The sequence below is a fragment of the Triticum dicoccoides genome, chromosome 3A, assembly GCF_002162155.2.
Source record: "Triticum dicoccoides isolate Atlit2015 ecotype Zavitan chromosome 3A, WEW_v2.0, whole genome shotgun sequence".
NCBI classification, from domain to species: domain Eukaryota; kingdom Viridiplantae; phylum Streptophyta; class Magnoliopsida; order Poales; family Poaceae; genus Triticum; species Triticum dicoccoides.
The window spans coordinates 300,041,553-300,062,780 of record NC_041384.1 but is presented as its reverse complement, the minus strand read 5'-3'; positions in this window follow the sequence as shown (position 1 = coordinate 300,062,780).

Below are 21,228 nucleotides of genomic sequence, written 5' to 3'. Positions count from 1 at the left end.
GGTAGGAGTTGCCGAAGTCGTGGGAGCTTGAGAAGAGGAGCCGTAGGTCTTGGACGAGAACTTGGCATACTTGAAATCATCTTGCACTTGGCGTTCCGCTTTGGTGGCTTGGTGCACTAGCTCTATGAGGTTTGAGTATGGTTGGAAGTCAGCGATCTTGTTGATGGGATGGTTGAGGCCATTCAAGAAGCGTGCCATTGTTTGTTCATCGTCTTCCGTGACATTGGCTCTTATCATTGCAATCTCCATCTCCTTGTAGTATTCTTCAATGCTCTTGGTTCCTTGCTTGAGTTGTTGGAGTTTCGTGAAGAGGTCGCGGTTGTAGTAGGTAGGCACGAAGCATGCTCTCATGACATCCTTCATTTGTGCCCAAGTAGTGATGGGTGGTTCACCTCTTGCCTCGCAGCGCTCTATGATTTGTTCCCACCAAATGAGGACATAGTCTTGGAACTCAAGGGATGCCATTGCGATCTTCTTCTCTTCTTCATAATTGTGCAAACGGAAGATCTTGTCAACTTTCAATGCCCATGAAAGGTATTCTTCGGGATCATTGCTTCCGTTGAACTTGGGCATGGTGAACTTGAGCTTGCCGTAGCGTTGCTCTTCATTGTGTTGGGGTCGGGGATGATGACGCCCATGTTGTAGATGATTGTTCAACTCGTGGTTTCTTGACGCGGAGGGTTGTCAACCTCGTGTTGCTCTTGTCGTGGAGGATTCCCATTGTTTTCATGCTCTTGATGAACTTGATGGTCTTGGCGAGCTTGTGGAGGAGGGCGTCGAGCTCAAGGAGGAACTAGACGATGCATGCGAGCTTGAAGTCGACGTTCGTGAATTTCTTCGCGAAGTGCTTCCTCTTCTTCACGGGCTTGACGGCCTCGGTCGGCAACGGCTCGACTCGCATCGCGTAGAGCTTGTTGCACCTCAAATGCTTGAGCGTCCCGGAGTTGTTGTTCTTGACGTTGAGCCTCGGCATCTTGTGCATTTTGGTGTAGACGCGCGCGTTCTTCCTCTTCATGTTGTCGTTGTTGTTGCCGTTCTTGAGCTAGCGCAAAGGCTTCTTTGGCTTGACGTCGTCGGCGCTCTTGAGAGTTGGTGTCCTGAAGCTGATTGAGGTTTGCTTGACGGTCGGTGCATGCGGATCGACGAAGAGTGTTCGATGTCGGTGTACTTGAGCTGGAGAGGGTAAAGTCGGAATGGTGACTTGAACAGCTCCTTCTTGAAGTGGAAGAAGAGCGATTGAGCAACAAAGCGTGAATCTCGTCCATCCTTGCATCATTCTCTTGCTTGTGATCATCGATCTTGTGGTCAAAGTAGTCCCTTGTACGTTGCTCGGAAAGTCGCAAGTCGGCGGCAAGGTTGTCGATGCGTTCACTCATAGCTTGTTGCTCTTGATGCAAAGCACGTTGTGCACCAAAGAGGTGACTCTTGGTAACGAAGGAGTTCATATCGTCGTCTTGCTCCATGAAGAGTGGGTTGGTAGAAGTACTTGGCCTATCCATCATTCCAAGACAAATGTGAGTGGACGAAAGAGAAGAACGAATACCAAATGTACCTTGACCAAAGTTGAAAGTGAATCGATGATCACTCCAATGTAGGACAAGGAAATAGCCCAATTGGTATGAATTCTCGTAGGTTTCTCACACCCACACAAGTAAAAGCTTATGGTGGAGCTTGGTTAGGATGGTGGCCCAATTTTTAATGTGAATGTAAGCAAGATTCAATAATGTTGGAGAAGATTCGCAAGATGCAATGTAACAAGTAGACCAAGCATATACGGTACATGGAAACACACGCGCAAAAAGATAAGTGTGGTTGTGCAACCAAGGGTGAGCCAAAATGTGGAATCCACAAAAATGCTCTTGTTGCACAACACTAGAGAGACGCTAGCACGATTGCATGATAGGCGGATACAAGAACTTGTGCACAACCTACTTAGCAAAAATGCAACGACTTCTATCCCAAATATGTTTTATGCAAGGTGTTGCTATGATATGATCCAAGATGATTGAGTATTACAATCTTAATGTTGTATGATGCTATGGTTCTTTCTTAAAAGCTCTTTGCTTATCTTTCCTCTTTGCTTAAAAGCTTGGTTGGCTCATTGATGTTTGAGCTCTTTTCTTATGAAATGCTTGACGAACCAAGATAGCAAGTGAGTATGTGATGACAACTTTGTGACACAAGAGATGATACCAATATAGGCAACAATCATGTATGTATGTATGCTATGGGAAGTATGATCACTAATGTGCACAAGTCTCATTTCCGGCAATACTCAATGGCTAGTCTCGATGGGTAAGCAACGCAAAGGAGGAAGGCTATGATGGCTATCAATGTAATGGCAAGAGTGATATGTCCAATATCAATATGAGGTTACCGGTCTTGCTTCCGGTATGGTGTTAAAATGGTGGCACGAATACCAAGTCGTAGTCGAGGTGGTCGTTGTTGATGACGCGTCCGTGGTGAAGATGAGCAGCGGTGATGTCGATGTCGGACCGTACCTAGATAGCCGAAACACAAAAGGATACGGTACCGCAACTCAAATTCTCAAAACCAAGTGCGAGCAAAATCGTCAGAGTATGTAGTGGGTAAGTGTTGATGTGGGTTGGGATAATGGAACGGTTTGTGGAAGTTGGAGGTGGTGTAGCAGATGATGTGGTGGAAATAGCGGTCGTTCGAAAATGGACGGATGTCCGGTCGCCGGTCATCCGGTCGGGTCGGACGTCCGGTGCTTCCTGGGTCGTCGGACGTCCGGTGAAGTTACGGTCGTCCGGTGGTAGGGGTCAACGCGAAGTTTCAGATCCGAGAGGTGATTTTGGGGATTTTGGGAGGGATTTCGAGGTGGAGATGGTGGGGGAAGGCTAGATCCACTTGCAACACAACAAATTCACGGATCAAAACCAACAAAACATCATCAAAACTCACAAAACACAAAAAAATATTTTGGGGCTATCTTTGTGGGGATTTTCGGATTAGGACGAAAAACAACAAAATCAAGCTAGAAAAACGAAGAGGGGGGCTCCGAAATCGTGATTAACCTTGCTCTAGATACCAAGATGATGGTATCAAGAGACAAGCTGGCTCTGATGCAAGATGATGTAGGGTAGAGACCCTAATCGCCTGATCTTTCACGAAAGGAGCGGATCCCGGGGAAAACACGAAGAGCACGAGGATGAATGGAAGGAAAACACAAGAGGAAATCACTAAACCGACACGAATAAGTCACACATGGGATAGATCCTCGAGTACATAGAATGATACACGAATCCACGGACAACTAGGGACGATACACGGATACCGGTTCTTCTCCGTGAGGAGGTCTTGAATCCACAAGGGGATCTTCCCGTAAAGGGGTCTTGAATCCAAGGTGGATCTTCTCCGTAGAGGGGCCACGGTCTCTCTCGTGGAGTAGATCCGATATGGATGAGCAATGCTCTATCTCTCAAATGAGCTAAACCAATGCTAACCCTAGAAAGGAGGTGGGAGAGGTCTATTTATAGTCTAAGTGCAAATGGGGGCGAAAGTAGGGGTACATGGGCCTTGGGTCCGAATCTGGACGCAGCCAGGTACCGGACGTCCGCTGGGGACCGGTCGTCCGGTCTCTCAAGAGCTGCCGGACGTCCGGTGTCCTCCGGTCGTCCGCTGGTTCTACTCTGTGATGCGGGTGCCGGACGTCTGGTAGCTCCGGACTTCTGCCGATGTTGGCTCGGGTGCTGGTGCGCCGGTCGTCCGGTCCGAATTGAACGTCCGCTCGTTTGCTTCGGGTGCAGGGGCACCGGTCGTCCGGTCTGGGCCGGATGTCCGCTCGCTGAGGCTTGGCTGAGGCTTCAGGCGCCGGACGTCCAGTCCCGGTCGGTCGTCCGGTGGCTGAGACTTTTCCTTTAGCCCTCCTTCTTCTCCATCTTCTCGTCCATCTTCCTCTTCTTCTTGTACTTGCTCCTTAGCTTCTCCATGGTGCCTGAGTATGCGCAAAGTGTCCATATGAGGTAGTAGCCATGCTTCATGTTCATCGAAGTGGAATTGTGAGAGGAGAGATGTCACCTCGGTTTCAAGAGCTCTTGCACGTGATCGAGTCATGGGTCCACTAGGCACTTGATGAGACGATGGTAGGTCCATGGGGATGACCTTGGGATGCTCCGCATCAAGTTGACTTTTCTGCTAAGTGAATGTGATCGGACCCTTCCCCCTCTATGCTAAACTCAACCTAGTCTGTTCACAAATTCTTCATGTGCGTTCCATTTGAAACATGTTCCAAATATTCACTGTGTCCTTGTCAGCTAAAGAATTTGCAAACGAAACTTCAAAATACTCTTATTTGAATTTTTGGCTTTTGCCGCTCAAACCATTCCCCATCCCACGATAAGATTAAAATACTCACCCATGATCTAACACAATCTCCACTTCTCAGTACGTGGGTGACACATGTCGCTAGGATGAGAAGGTCAGGGGCATGTTTGTCCATTTTCCTTGGATGAACGGTTTTTCACCTCGGCTATAAATACCACTCACCCTCCACTGACCTCATTTACCCCACTCAACCTTAATCCCCTCGCTCAAGCTCTCTGACCTAGCGTCGCCGCTACTTCCATCATCGCCGATGAGGAAGAGCTTCACTGCCTCGACCTCGTCGCCATCGTACTCGCGCCGGCCGTGGAAATCTTCACTCCGCCGCCGCCGTAGCTGTCTTCCACTACCAAGTTAGGGCATGGAAGATCTGAACAGACGAACTTCCCATCTTCAACTCCCAGTTCATCATGTTCTTTGTCAAGTGTAAATAAAATCTATTTTTACTGCCCTTGTTGATTCTAATAATTTCCACAAAATCTTCAAAAGGTATTTTATTCTTCAACTTCCGCACTCTTAAAACATCTCGCATGCATTTGTTCTTGATCTATTTCTCAAGCAACGTTTTTCTTCAAGATTCCTCAATTGTGTGGATTTTTCAAAATATACAACTCTGGAACCTAAGTCAAAGACCTCTTAGTGAAATTCCTCAAGACACACCTGGTCAAATTACTCAAACTTAATTCTTTTGAAAAACTTCTAAGAACACATATGACCTCTCCAAATTCTTCGCACCTATACTCTATTCACAGGTACACATGTCCACTGCTGGATCTCTAGGTTCTCATCAACTTAACTCAATTGCAGCGTTCCTCGAAGACAAATTGCATACCTCGTCAGAGAACTCTATTGCTCAAAATCCTCAGCTGAAGAAAATGGCTAAAGGCAAGAGACCTCTGAAGCGAGGCAAGAGACCAGAAGTGAATACTGCTTTCGAGATCCTTGATGACATCTATGAGGAATATTGCACTCCTGATGAAGCCAAACATGGCAAGGAGAAGAAAAATCAGCGCAAGGTGTGCATATAGAGGATAGAGAGGAGATGGGCATGGGAATGGAGCGAGTACAGATATTTTACTCCAAAATACATGAAGAAATTTGCTTTACACCCTCCTTGCCAGAGACCTCCATTGGCACCAGGCCAAGTAGCTGATCCCACTAGCATCAAGCATGGTGAGGACTTTCCAGATGAATGGGCCAAGTGGCAAGCCAAGTTGGCCAAAATGGCCAAAGAAGCGGTGAAGAAATTCAATGAAGATTCTGCTGCTGCCGCTGCTGAGGCCTCTGCTAGCAAGCCCAAGAAGGCTATTCCCAAGAAGCCTACGCACAAGCCCAGTTCCTCAGCTGCAATGCCCTCACGGCCAAGCTCATCAAAGCCCTCACGGCATATTCCTCAAGTAGCTCTAGTTCCCATTGTTGCAAAACCTTCAGCTGCTGATGCAAAGTCCTCAGCACCTGCACATCTCGCCACTTGCCAAAGGACCACGGGCATCTCTATTGCCTCAGGAGCATCTACAAGTTCTTCAGATCCTCCACAGTCTTCAATAGGCCCCACCTTGCAGAAGAAAAATGCTACTACTGGACGAGGCACAAGACCAAGTCCTCACAAGAAGCAGGTAGCCTTTCAAGTGCCGTCTAGTGAAGACGAAGCTGACGATGAAGAATTGGCTAAAATCATCAGAGACAGACATCAAAGGACCGCTAGAGCCAAAGGCAGTAATGTGCCACTGATGCTGGATCCAAAGTTGATCCTCGACTTCATTGATCCATGGCACCAGGATCCCAATACTCCTTTGCCTTCGCTGAACCTCACTCCTAGCCAAAGTCATGTGTTGATGGCCTTCATTGATGAGGGAAAATGGAAATTTGAACAGGGGAGGAAAGTGAAGAAAGCTCAGTACAAGAAACAGCGCTTTCTGAAGAACAATGTTCTGACGCTATCACCTAATGAACTTGTATCTCTGCAAACAGAGATCATGGGTCTAAGTGATGAATTTGACCGATACTATGTTGATTGGCTGGGAGCCAAAGTCAGATTCATTAAGATGACCAAGACATTCACTCCAAATGTTGCAGCCCCAACGCAACATGAAATTCCTCAGGCTGAAGCATCTACTTAGCCTACTAAAGAACATGCTAGAATAGGTGATGAAAATCAGGCTGCTAAAGAAAAAGAGAGCACCAGGGCTGATGAAGAAATTCTAGCCGCTGAAGAAATTGCCAGGACAACCTCCACTGTTGCGTCTGATGAACAATCCGGGCCAGTTGAAGCTTCTGCTACTAAGCCTGAGGAAACTGAACCTGCCAGGGCAACTGCATCAGTTCTGCCTAAAGAAACTGCACCAATTTACTCTGCTCCTCCTGCATAGATGACAAGTTCTAACCTTCCTTATGCATCAGAAGCGAAGACGGCCAAGACTGCAGAGAGGGCAGCTATGAAGAAAAGGAAAGCATCTGCATCCTCAGAGTCTTCGGCTCTGAAGAAAGTGAAGACTTTGACAAGATCATATGCAAATCCCTTAGATGTTGTTCCTATATCAAGCATGCCATCAAAGGAGATTGTTCCCTTTAGTGAGGAATATGTGATTCCTAGTGAATCAAATGAAGAAGATCCTTCTGCTACTACGTCAGAGCGGTTGGATGAAGAAATTGAAGTGGATAACATCCCTTCAACTCCACTGGTATCATTGCACATGCCTCAATTCATAGCTGAAGAGGCAGGCGTAGAAGAAATAGATGAAGAAGATGAGGAGGTGGATATTGGGTGTACAACTCCTATTCTGAATGATGACTACTAGGAAAGTCATCACCCCAATTCACCACTCTACACCCCTCTGCAACAAATTCCTCAGCCCCCTGTCCAAACTGAAGAAATTCATACGGGTTCTCATGGACATCAAGCTTCACTTCCTTCTATCCAGAAGAAATTCCAGCCACTAGCGTTGATGAAAACATTGCTGAAGAAATGGAGGCCAAGGCTGCAACTGATGACAAGGCCACTGCAATTCCTCAGCCTATGGCTCCAGAAGTCGTGCTTCAAGAGGCTGTGAAGACTTCAACTGCTAATCTTCAGCACAAGCCATAGAATCCTCTCACCAAGAAGTAGAAGTTCAAGGCTGATTAGTGAGGGAGTCCTGGATTAGGGGATACTCTGATAGAGGCGAGGGTCCCGATGTTTCGATGAGATGGTGGCTATCATTTTCTGTGGGAGTCGACTTTGACGATCCGACTACGAACGTGTGAGACATCGCGCCTTAGCAATCGCTAAACCAACTTCCGAGGGTTATTGACCATGCCGGAGCACGATCAACCTGACCACGAGGGTCTGTTTCCTGCGAGCAAACGAAGAACAAGCAAGAAACTGAGATTGCAAATCTGGATATTGCGAATATAAGATGAAAGCTTTATTGATCAAGGTGGGGTTCTGTGATGTCTTGGTCTGGTCGTTGGACACAAACGAAGTACGCGAAGTTGCAGCTATGGCGAACTTTTGATCTAAACAAAACCCAAAGTCTAAATGACGCCCTAAGGGCTGTATATATGGAGGAAGAGGGGGGAATTTCGTGGCCCTTGAGGGTGGGGTCCGAAACCAACACTAACTCTTGTTTCCCCACGCATACGGACTCTAAAAATAGCCTATACTTAAGTATTTTGAAATTACATGGGCCTGGCCCATTAATAAGGTGACACAGCACCTAGAATAGCCTATGGACGAATATTATGAAGTGGCATCTTTTATATTCCGTCCCATGCTTCATGCACTCATTATGGTGCCTTCAGAGTCCTGGAATCATCACTTGTAACTCCGTTCTTGTTCCCCTTGCGCATGCCATCATCTCCATGCTTGAGCTTGCTCCAAGGTTCATCTTTCTTGTCCAAGCTAGGCCCTTCATTTGTAAGCAAAACAAATGTATCCAATTTAGGCAGCATCATATTCTCATGAACATTAGAATCGGTACCAAGAAACGAAAGTACCTGATAATTAAATTGGCGTGCGCAAGCTCAGTAATTGGTCCAGTATATGTAACAGTAGGGGCTGTGGGTGTACCAATGGTATTGATGTCCTCATCATCCTCCCCTTCTTGAAATGAAGTCGTCCTCGACGGAAGCACATCTTCCTCACCCAAATAAGGCTTCAAATTTGCAATGTTAAAAGTGGGACTAACCCCAAAATCTATAGGTAGCTCAAGTTTATATGCATTATCATTTATTTTCTCTAACACCTTAAAAGGACCATCAGCATGTGGCATTAGCTTTGATTTGCGCAGATTAGGAAATCTATCTTTACACAAATGTAACCAAACAAGATCTCCAGGCGCAAACACAACATGTTTTCTACCCTTATCTCCAGCAAGTTTATATTTAGCATTCATACGCTCAATGTTTTCCTTAGTTAACTCATGCATTTTTAAAATCAATTCAGAACGTTCTTTAGCATCAAAATTAACCTTCTCTGAAGATGGAAGAGGCAACAAATCAATAGGTGCACGAGGTAGGAAACCATACACAATTTCAAAAGGGCACATCTTAGTAGTAGAATGCAATGAATGATTATAAGAAAATTCAATATGAGGCAAGCATTCTTCCCACATTTTCTTGTTATTCTTCAAAACAGCCCTAAGCATAGTAGACAATGTTCTATTGACTACTTCAGTTTGTCCATCAGTTTGGGGGTGACAAGTAGTACTAAAAAGCAGCTTAGTCCCCAACTTAGCCCATAAACATCTCCAAAAGTGGCTAAGAAATTTAGTATCACGATCTGAAACAATAGTATTTGGCACACCATGTAAGCGAATAATTTCACGAAAGAACAAATCAGCAACATTAACAGCATCATCGCTTTTATGACATGGTATAAAGTGTGCCATTTCCGAGAACCTATCCACGACAAAAAATATGCTATCCCTCCCCTTCTTTGTTCGAGGTAAACCTAAAACAAAGTCCATAGATATATCCTCCCAAGGAACACTAGGTACAGGCAAAGGCATATATAAACCATGAGGATTGAGTCGTGTCTTAGCTCTTTGACATGTAGTGCAGCGAGCAACAAAACGCTCAACATCCCGTCTTATCTTTGGCCAAAAGAAATGTGTAGCAAGTATATCCTCCGTCTTCTTGACGCCAAAGTGTCCCATTAATCCTCCTCCATGCGCCTCCTGCAACAACAAAAGACGAACGGAGCTAGCTGGAATGCATAGCTTGTTAGCACGAAACACAAATCCATCGTTAAGAACGAACTTGTTCCAAGTTCTCCCTTCCTTACAATTCTGCAATACATCTTTAAATTCAGCATCATGAACATATTGATCTTTGATGGTCTCCAAACCAAATATTTTAAAGTCAAGTTGTGAAAGCATAGTATAACGACGAGACAAGGCATCAGCAATAACATTTTCTTTACCCTTCTTGTGTTTAATGACATAAGGGAAAGTCTCAATGAATTCAACCCATTTAGCATGTCTACGGTTCAGTTTTGCTTGACTTTTAATGCGTTTCAAAGATTCATGATCAGAATGTATAACAAATTCCTTGGGCCATAAATAATGTTGCCATGTTTCTAAGGTCCGAACAAGAGCATATAATTCTTTATCATAAGTAGAATAGTTCAAACTAGGCCCACTCAATTTTTCAGAAAAGTATGCAACAGGTTTTCCATCTTGTAATAACACACCTCCTAATCCAATTCCACTAGCATCACATTCAAGCTCAAAAGTCTTATTGAAATTAGGAAGTTGGAGTAAAGGAGCATGTGTCAACTTATCTTTCAATACCGTGAAGGCTTCTTCCTGTGCGATACCCCAAACAAAAGGCACATCCTTCTTTGTAAGCTCGTTGAGAGGTGCAGCAATGGTGCTGAAATCTCTCACAAAACGCCTATAGAAATCAGCAAGGCCAAGGAAACTCCTCACTTGTGTGACCGTTTTGGGCTGCGGCCAACTCTCAATAGCTTCAATCTTGACTTTATCAACTTCAATTCCCTGTGGAGTAACAACATAGCCAAGAAAAGATACTCGGTCGGTGCAAAAGGTGCACTTTCCAAGGTTTCCAAACAAACATGCATCACGTAGAGCAATAAAAACAACACGTAAATGTTCCAAATGTTCCTCCAAAGATTTGCTATAAATCAATATGTCATCAAAGTAAACTACCACAAATCATCCAATGAAAGCACGTAAAACTTCGTTCATTAACCTCATGAAAGTACTAGGTGCATTAGTTAACCCAAAAGGCATGACTAACCACTCATATAATCCAAACTTAGTTTTAAATGCTGTTTTCCATTCATCTCCCAATTTCATACAAATTTGATGGTATCCACTACGCAAATCAACTTTGGAGAATATTGTAGAGCCACTCAATTCATCAAGCATATCATCTAGCCTAGGAATAGGATGACAATAACGAATAGTAATATTATTTATGCCTCTACAATCAACGCACATACGCGACGTACCATCCTTTTTCGGCACTAAAATGATAGGAACAGCACAAGGACTAAGGGATTCGCGTATATAACCTTTGTCGAGCAGTTCTTGTACTTGACGCATAATCTCCTTCGTCTCCTCTGGATTGGTACGGTATGGTGCATAGTTGGGTAGCGAAGCACCGGGAATTAAGTCAATTTGATGCTCAATCCCTCGAATAGGTGGTAATCTCGGTGGCACGTCTTGTGGAAAGACGTTAGCGAACTCCTGCAAAATGTTAGTGACAACAGGGGGCAAAGAGGAAGGCACGTCCTCGAATGAAAATAATGCCTCTTTGCACACAAAGGCATAGCAAACAGATTTGCTAAAATCTAGCTCATCAATATCAGATTTGGTGGCAAGTAAACATGCACTTTTCAATTTAATTTCAGAAACAACAGTAGATGGTTTATTATTAGACTTCATTTGGTGCTCAAATTCTTTTGCCACAATCTGATTTTCACTCTTATTTGTCTCCTGTTTTGCTTTATTAGCTCTATTAATATCATCTTTCAAAATGGAATCAGGAGTCATAGGAAGCAAAGTAATATTTTTATCATTATGAACAAGAGTATACTGATTGTTTCTACCATGGTGTACAAAATTTTTATCAAATTGCCATGGTCTACCAAGTAATAAGGAACATGCTTGCATAGGTACCACATCACAATCAACATAATCAGCATATGTAGAGATACTAAAATGCACACGAACAGTATGTGTTACCTTAACCTTGCCACTGCTGTTGAACCATTGGATGTAGTAAGGATGTGGATGTGGTCTTGTGGTGAGAGATAGCTTCTCCACCATCTCCATGCTAGCCAAGTTATTGCAGCTCCCTCCATCTATGATCACGCGAACAGAACGTTCCTTCACAACTCCCTTTGTATGGAACAAATTATGCCTCTGATTTTGCTCAGCTTGTGTAACCTGCACACTCAAAACACGCTGAGCAACTAAACATTCATACCTGTCAGCATCTTCAGGAGCCATGTATTGCGTCTCATGATCAGAATCGTCTCCACCGTGTTCGTCATGTGTAATAAGAGCCAAAGTCTCCTCATCATAGTCACTAGCAGACTCATACCCATCATCCTCAGTAACAATCATCACACGCTTAGATGGGCATTCTCTCGCATAATGACCTCCACCCTTGCAACGTTGACAAATAATATCATGTGTTTGCCCTGTTGATGCCATGGATGAAGAAGAGCTCTTTGCAGGCCCAGAAGGTGTGCTCTTGGCAGATAGTGGTGATTGTGCCTGCTTTATTGTATCACGGTTGGAGGTGGCAGCCGACGGAAGCGCCGGTGTAGCAGAACGTGTGGAAGTAGATGATGCACGTGGTGTCCATGATGAAGGTCGACCTGCAGAAAAGTTAGTCCGCGCCAATGCCTGTCGATCCTGCACCTCACGTTCAGCTTTACAAGCAAGATGGAATAAACGAGTGATATTAGTATACTCCTTATACTCTAGAATCGTCTGAATATCTCTATTTAATCCACCCATAAAACGTGCAAGCATAGCTTCATTCTCCTCAACAATACCACATCTAATCATGCCATTTTGTAATTCCTGATAATATTCTTCTACAGAATTTTTTCCCTGTCTTAAGCGCTGCAATTTTTGAAGTAATTCACGTTGATAATATGGTGGAACCCAACGAGTACGCATAGCAGTTTTCAAAGCAGCCCAAGTAGCCGGAATAGGAAATAATCTACAATGCTCAGACCACCAAACACATGCAAAACTAGTGAATGCACAAACAGCAGCAGGAACACGTCTCTCCTCGGGATATTGTAAACATGTAAATCGTTGTTCAGTTTCTAACTCCCAAGTAAGATATATATCAGGAACATATCTACCCTCAAATGGTGGAATATTCAATTTTAGTTTAGGGAGATGGTCATGATCTCGTACCTGAGGGTGAGCCCTACCATTGCCATTATTTGCATGTGGACGACCTGGTGGTTGCTGTGCTGGTGGTGGCACGTAGTTCTGATTTTGATCAACCTCATCCCCATAATCTCCCACATAATCATCCTCCTCCACATCAGCAGTAGGAGCCACAAAAGTATCAATAGCAGCACCAGCAGTTTGGCCCGACTGAAGAGGGACACGGCTCGCTCGGTGGAGGGCTGTTTCCCGACGTGGAGGTAGTCGATGTTGTTGCTGTTGTTGCAGAGGTGCGGCAGGAGCAGCCGGTGGTGGTGGTGGAAAACGGGAAAGCAATTCAGCAAACTTGTTATCGAGCTTTGTTTCAAACATCTTCTCCATGCCATCTATCTTCTCCATGGCCTCTTCAAATCTGTTTATCACATCTTGCACCTGTACACTCATCATTTGCTGAAACGTATCATGAAGCTCCTTGTTCGTCAAGTTCTCCCAGTCAGTCTCGTCAGATTGTGATCCTGGCATGGTCAGCAGCAATAGAAACACACAAGAATATGATCCTACAGACTACTAACAAGTGGTGGTGTTGGTGGGTGTCACAAATCCGTCAAGCAAATCTCAAATTCTTACCAGTTCTTACCCAGCAGCAGGCGGTGATCGGCAACCGTTATAGTCAAAACTCTCAAAAGCTTGGATAGAGCGATTGCCAGGGAGAGTGAAACGCACGACGTAGATGTATGTGGAGCTGGGAAGGCTTATAGTATGGTAGCAAAAAGGGTCAGCAATAATCAATTCAGAGATGCAAAGTTGAATAAACGCTCAACGACGGTACTGTGCTGGTCCTAGGCTAGACCGTGCTAGAGACACGAGCCTAGAACACTAACAAAATCACGGCGCTGCACGTAAATAAGGGAAAAGCACACTCTGGAACTATTTTTTTTTCGCTCTTTTTTTTGCGCTCCTTTTTTTTCGCTCCTCTTTTTTTTTGCGAAAAATCACTATAATGTCGAGTGTCTCAAAACTCTTCCCTCGTCAAACTGATAGGATGGGCACGAAATTTTTTTTTCACTTTTTTTTCGGAAATCAGGGCAGCGACGACGAAAAAGTGCGACAAAAAATCACTATGATGGCACGTGGCTCAAAAGACTCAGAAAAGCCTAACAATAGGATAGGGGAAAAAATTTGCCCGTGAAAATTTTGGCCTAAAAACTGCCCGGGGGTCTCCAGACCCTTTTTTTCGAGACCTACGCAGGCAAGGAAACACGAATCGTAATTTAGATTGATCTCAAGAACAAACCTAATATGAGAAGAACTCGGATTGGTGGTGGATATATGGTTGTGGTATATGGCAGCGGTGGTGGTATATGGTAGCGGTCGTGGTATATGGATACAGATTGGTGGTGGTATATGGATACGGATTGGTGGTGGTATATGGATATGGATTCAGAGCGGTGGCGGATAAGCAAAAGTGGTAGATGGGCGATGATGATGGTGCGGCGGTGGCGTGACAACTTATGACCAGAATTCAAAACTCTAAAAGACTAGACTCTAAGACCAGCAACTTGACACGACGATGCAACCGCAAATTCAACAAAGCAAAAACCCTAAAAAGATTATGCAAAGGCTCAGATTGGTTCGGATATGATGAACTAACCCTAAAAAATTTTTGTGGCTCTTTCGTGGACTGTAGGTGTGAAGAACAGACTCGATCTAATCTACGAAAAACTGTAAAATCTCACCGAGCAACCTGGAAATCTGATACCACTTGATAGAGCCGAGGGTCCCGATGTTTCGATGAGATGGTGGCTATCGTTTTCTATGGGAGTCGACTTTGACGACCCGACTACGAACGTGCGAGACATCGCGCCTTAGCAATCGCTAAACCAACTTCCGAGGGTTATTGACCACGCCGGAGCACGATCAACCTGACCACGAGGGTCTGTTTCCTGCGAGCAAACGAAGAACAAGCAAGAAACTAAGATTGCAAATCTGGATATTGCGAATATAAGATGAAAGCTTTATTGATCAAGGTGGGGTTCTGTGACGTCTTGGTCTGGTCGTTGGACACAAACGAAGTACGCGAAGTTGCAGCTATGGCGAACTTTTGATCTAAACAAAACCCAAAGTCTAAATGACGCCCTAAGGGCTGTATATATGGAGGAAGAGGGGGGAATTTCGTGGCCCTTGAGGGTGGGGTCCGAAACCAACCCTAACTCTTGTTTGCCCAGACATACGAACTCTAAAAATAGCCTATACTTAAGTATTTCAAAATTACATGGGCCTGTCCCATTAATAAGGTGACGCAGCACCTAGAATAGCCTATGGACGAATATTATGAAGTGGCATCTTGTATATTTCGTCCAAGGCTTCATGCACTCCTTATGGCGGCTTTAAAGTCAGGAAATCATCACTTGTAACTCCGTTCTTGATCCCCTTGCGCATGCCATCAAGTCCATGTGTGTTCTTGCTCCAATGTTCATCCTTCTCCAAGCTAGGCCCTTCATTTGTAAGCAAAACAAATGTATCCAATTTAGGCAGCATTATAATCTCATGAACATTAGAATCATTACCAAGAAACGAAAGTACTTGGTAATTTAATTGGCGTGCGCGAGCTCTAGTAATTGGTCCAGTATATGTAACAGTAGGGGCTGTGGGTGTAACAATGGTATTGATGTCCTCATCATACTCGGACAGCCGGACTATATACTTTGGCCGGACTGTTGGACTATGAAGATACAAGATCGAAGACTTCATCCCGTGTCTGGGTGGGACTTGCGTGGAAGGCAAGCTTGGCAATTTGGATATGTAGATCTCCTTCTCTATGACCGACTCTGTGTAACTCTAGCCCCCTCCGGTGTCTATATAAACCGGAGGGTTTAGTCCGTAGGAAAACAACAATCACAATCATAGGCTAGCTTCTAGGGCTTAGCCTCTACGATCTCGTGGTAGATCAACTCTTGTAATACTCAAATCATCAAGATCAATCAAGCAGGAAGTAGCGTATTACCTCCATCGAGAGGGCCCGAACTTGGGTAAACATTGTGTCCCCCGCCTCCTGTTACCATCAGCCTTAGATGCATAGTTCAGGACCCCCTACCCGAGATCCACCGGTTTTGACACCGACATTGGTGCTTTCATTGAGAGTTCCACTGTGCCATCACGATAAAGGCTTGATGGCTCCTTCGATCATCGGTAATGATGCAATCCAGGGTGAGGTTTTTCTCCCCGGACAGATCTTCGTATTCGGCGGCTTCGTACTACGGGCCAACTCGCTTGGCCATCTAGAGCAGATCGATAGCTAGGCCCCTGGCCATCAGGTCAGATTTGGAAGCTTGAACTACACTACCAATATCTATGGAGACTTGATCTTCGACGGATTCGAGCTCATGTCAGGCACGCTGCACAGTCACGACGAGCATGACTTAGCTCTGCCATCGGACGGTTTTTGGGAGATTGCACGTAACCGGTTACTCCGGCCCTCCGGAGCAGATCGTGCCATTCAAGGACGGGTGGATGGACCCCGCGATGGAGGTCACACACTCAGTGGCGATAGAGCCGAATACTGACTTCACCTCCTATGAGACCTGTGTTACCGGACCCTTGGATTCTTCCTCGGCCACAGGCTCCGAACCGCCTACGTCCGTGCCTATCCAATCGGATTGGGCACCGATCATGGAGTTTACCTCCATGGATATTTTTCAGCACTCGCCCTTGCGCGATGCGCAAGATTCATTGAGGTCTCTCTTTGTCAGGAGACCCTCGGCCGAACTATGTCCGGCTCGAGTGGGAAGCGGACGACGAAGGAATTCGTTCCCCACCCACCACCCACTTAATAGCCACTGTCGACAACTTAACCGACATGCTTGATTTCGACTCCGAAGACATCGATGGTATGGACGACGATGATGGAGAGAACAAGAACCACCACCCACAGGACGCTAGACAACCACTTCATCACACAATATATACATGGTGGATACACCCAAAGAAAACAACGATGAGGAACGGGAGGGTGCAGGGAAGGATAGTTCCCTCGAGAAGCAACCAAAGCGACGATGTAGGCACCGCTCCAAATCCTGCCTCAGCAAAAACAGCGATAACAGCGCAAGAAAGAATAATACCCCGGTCGACTCCAAAGGAAACGATGACCACATGGACCCAGCAATGGAGTAGGATGAGCCAGCAGACGGTGAACATAGTACAGGGCCGCTATCCGATCATGGCGACGCCGAGGGTAAAGCTCATCAACCTATCTCCAGAGAGGAGAACAGTTCGGACGACGATGCACACATCATCCCGGAAAGGCACTTGGAACAAGAGAACCTCCATAGAAGGCTTATCGCCACTGGGAGGAGCCTGAAGAAGCAGAAGCAAAGGCTTAAGGCCACGCGGAATACGCTCAACAGCAGATGCAACAAAGTGCTTGACACTGAAGAAAAGTACGGCGGCAGTCGCCACACAAAGAGATATCCGAAGCGCAAGCTGCTGCCTGAATTCGATGACGAGGCTTTAGAGCCTATTCTGCTGAAAAATAAAACGGCTGACCAGCCAGATCGACCACCCCATGGCCGTGACAGGGCGGCTAACGACATCGCACACAAGTCAGCACACGATTTACGTGAAGACCTGCACAAAAAAGCCGATATGGCCAGGTCCATCTATGGATCTAGGAAGCGCGCCCTGGCACAGAATCATGGCCGCCCAAATGAGTATACTGACCGAATAACAGCTCGGAATCAAAACCAAACGCTACAACCGTCCGGAGAATGCCATGACACATCCAAATACAGGGGTGCCGCGCACCCCCTATGCTTCACCGATGAGGTGCTGGACCATGAATTTCCAGAGGGATTCAAACCCATGAACATAGAGGCATACGACGGAACGACAGACCCTGGGGTCTGGATTGAGGACTTTATCCTTCACATCCACATGGCTCGCGGAGATGATCTCCATGCCATCAAATACCTGCCCCTCAAGTTGAAAGGACCAGCTTGGCACTGGCTGAAAAGCCTCCCCGAAAACTCAATTGGAAGCTGGGAAGAGCTTGAGGATGCTTTTAGGGCCAATTTTCAAGGGACCTATGTCCGACCTCCGGACGCAGACGATTTAAGTCACATAATTCAACAGCCCGGAGAGTCAGCCCGAAAGCTTTGGAACAGATTTCTCATGAAGAAGAATCAAATTGTCGACTGCCTGGATGACCAAGCCCTAGCGGCTTTCAAGCACAGTGTTCGGGACGAATGGCTCGCCAGACACCGCAGACAGGAAAAACCGAGGACAATGACAGCCCTAACAAGCCTTATGACCCGCTTTTGCGCGGGCAAAGACAGTTGGCTGGCCCGTAGCGGCACCAGCAACCCAGGAACATCCAAACTCAGGGATGCCAACGGGAAACTATGACGCAATAAAAGCAAGCGTCAAAACAACGAAGACAGACCAGACAGCACGGCGGTAAACGCCGGATTCAGGGCCTCTCGACCCGGTTAATGGAAAAAGCCATTTAAAGGCAGCAGAGATGGACCGTCCAGCCTAAACAAGATTCTAGACAGATTATGTTAGATTCATGGCACCTCCGACAAACCTGCAAATCACACCAACAGAGAATGTTGGGTCTTCAAGCAGGACGGCAAGCTAAACGCCGAGCACAAGGGGAGGGAGACACCAAGCGAAGACGAGGATGAGCCTCGCCAGCCGAACACTGGGGGACAGAAAAAATTCCCACCAGAGGTCAAAACATTGAACATGATTTACGCAACTCACATACCGAAGAGGAGGCGCCAGCGTGCACCCCGAGACGTATACGCCGTGGAGCCCGTCACCCCCAAGTTCAACCCTTGGTCGACCTGCCCAATCACTTGTGATCGCTGGGATCACCCGACTAGTATCCAGCACGGAGTATCGGCTGCCTTGGTGCTAGACCCAATAATTGACGGACACCATATGATGAGGACATGACTACCTTGGATACGACCAAAAATATTGCATACATGCATATTTGTCAGGTGATTTCTAATGCAAACTATTCAATAGTCTATTTATGTTATCCAGAACAAAAATACTTCACACACTTTTGTGTTTTGTCTAATTGCAGGTGTATGGGACATTTGTACAATCCACATATGAAGATAAGGGAAAAGGAGATGTTTAGGTTGTGTTCAAAAAGTCCTCTCACGTCACTTTTGGGCCAAGAGAAGATAGAGTCCAAGTCTCTCACGTTCTGGATTCAGATTCGGACTGCACAGACATACCTGACTCAAAACGCCAACAACTTTTTCATACGGACTCCGAATTGGGTGATTCTTTTTTTGTTGGAAACTAGATTTCGTGATCTTTCCATCCTAATTGGATTCACCTTCAAATTCGTCCGGAGCGTTGAGTTACGGATGAAACAATCTGATGTTGCAGCACAATCCCAAAGGTGTTGCATCATCTCCACTTGGGCCCATGAGCCTTGTACGACCTAGGGTTAGTTTTAGGCTGCCTTGGGACGTCCTCCCACCTCCTTGGCCGACACCCCTTGCTCCTATATAAGTAGATCCATCTAGTAGCTTTTTGCTTGGGATTTGTTTAGTTAAAAGTTAGACATTGCAACTTCGTGTACTTCATTTGTGTCCAACGACCAGACCAAGACCGCTTCCGGATCCCCACCATTATCAATACTTCATATATATTTGCAATATTCAGATTACTTTATCATATTCTTGCTCGTTCTTCGAGTGCTTGCAGGAATAGACCTTCATGGTCAGGCTGACCGTGCTTCCAGCATCGTGAGTAACCTCAGGAGATTGGTTTAGTGATTGCTAAGGCGCAACGTCGTGCACGTTTGTAGTCAGATCATCAAAGTCGTCTCCACCAAATCGATAGTTATCATCTCATCGAAAGATCGGGACCCTCGCCTCTATCAAGTGGTATCAGTTTTCAGGTTGCTCGGTGAGAATTTCCAGTTTTCCTAGATTAGATTTATTTTCTTACCTATTGTCCAAGAAAAAGCCACAAAAAAGAGTTAGATCTATTCATCCTTGGTCCAAGCCAGTCTGAGCCTTTGCAATTTTCTTTTCATTGCTTGCATAGTTGAATTATTGGTTGCATCGTCGTGTCGAGTTGCTGGTCTTAGTGTCTAGTTCGTTTAGAGTTTCGAGTTCTGTTCACATTAGTCACGCCACCACTGCATCATTATCTCTTCCGCTGTCCACCACCCATCCATCAATTTCCACCACGTGCTACCCACCATTCATTGTCATAATAATAGTTGAGATCGTTCACATCTTCACTTGATCCAATCTGCATCTTATCTAGTTTGTTTTGGAAAGAGGGAGAAAAAAAGAGAGAAAAAAACGAGAGAAAAAAAAGAGAAAAAAAAGTCAGAGAAAAAAAAGGAGAGAAAGAAAAAAAGTGTGAGGAAAAAAAGAGAGAAGAAAAAAAAACAAAATTCGGATCTTTTTAGACTCAATCTCGTAGTTGAATTCGGATTGGAATCTGTTTTGTGCACTGTTCAGTAAAACAGGCATAACTTCCTCATACGAAGTCCGTTTTAGCTCCGCGAGTACTCAAATGAAAGCTAGCGATGAGCCGCATCTAAATAGTTGCAGAAGCTAGTTCAGTATTTGGCACCTCAACATCAGCTTCTAAATAGGTCTACTGCTATTGTGATCTTCCCTTATATCTTGCTGTCCAGAGCTACTTCATATCCTTTATTGATGCTAGTTGTGCTACGACGTGACCTCATTAGTGTTCTAGGCTCGCGTCTCTAGTTTGGTCTAGCCTAGGACCAGCACAGTACCGTCGTTGAGCGTTTATTCAACATTGCATCTCTGAATTGATTATTGCTAATCTTTTGCTACCATATATAGCCAACCCAGCTCCACATATTTCTACACCGTGTATACGTACGTTCCCCTGGCAATCGTTTTACACAATCTTCGGAGTTATTTGACACTGCTGGTTGCCTGTCACCACCTGCCGCACGGTAAGAACTTGTAAGATATTGATATTTGCTTTACTGTGAGCACTTTACAACCACATCCTAGTAGTTCATAGGAACATTATTCTCGAATTTTGGTTCTTGTTTCTACTAATCATGACAGGTTCCAGAGATAGAAGTTCTTGGATGACGGGCACATCTTCACCATCACGGGAGTTGGGACAACACACACAAGCATATGGTCAGGTTATCTCTTTACCATCATTTGAGGGTAGATTTAATCCTGCTATTTATCTAGCTTGGGAGCTTGAAGTAGAACAAGTTTTTAGTCACCATGATTTTTCTGAACTTGAGAGAGTACGAGCTACCATTAGAGCATTTACTGGTTTTGCTTCTGTTTGGTGGAGTGTACATTGTAAGAAAAACATTGATAACCAACCCACAACTTGGAAAGTTTTGAAAGCTGTAATGAGATAACAATTTTTTCCTCCTTACTATCGTCGTGAATTGCATCGCAAATTGGAGCAATTAAAACAAGGCAGTAACACTGTTCATGCTTACTACCAAGAGTTCAAATCTTATATGCATCATTGTGACATACAA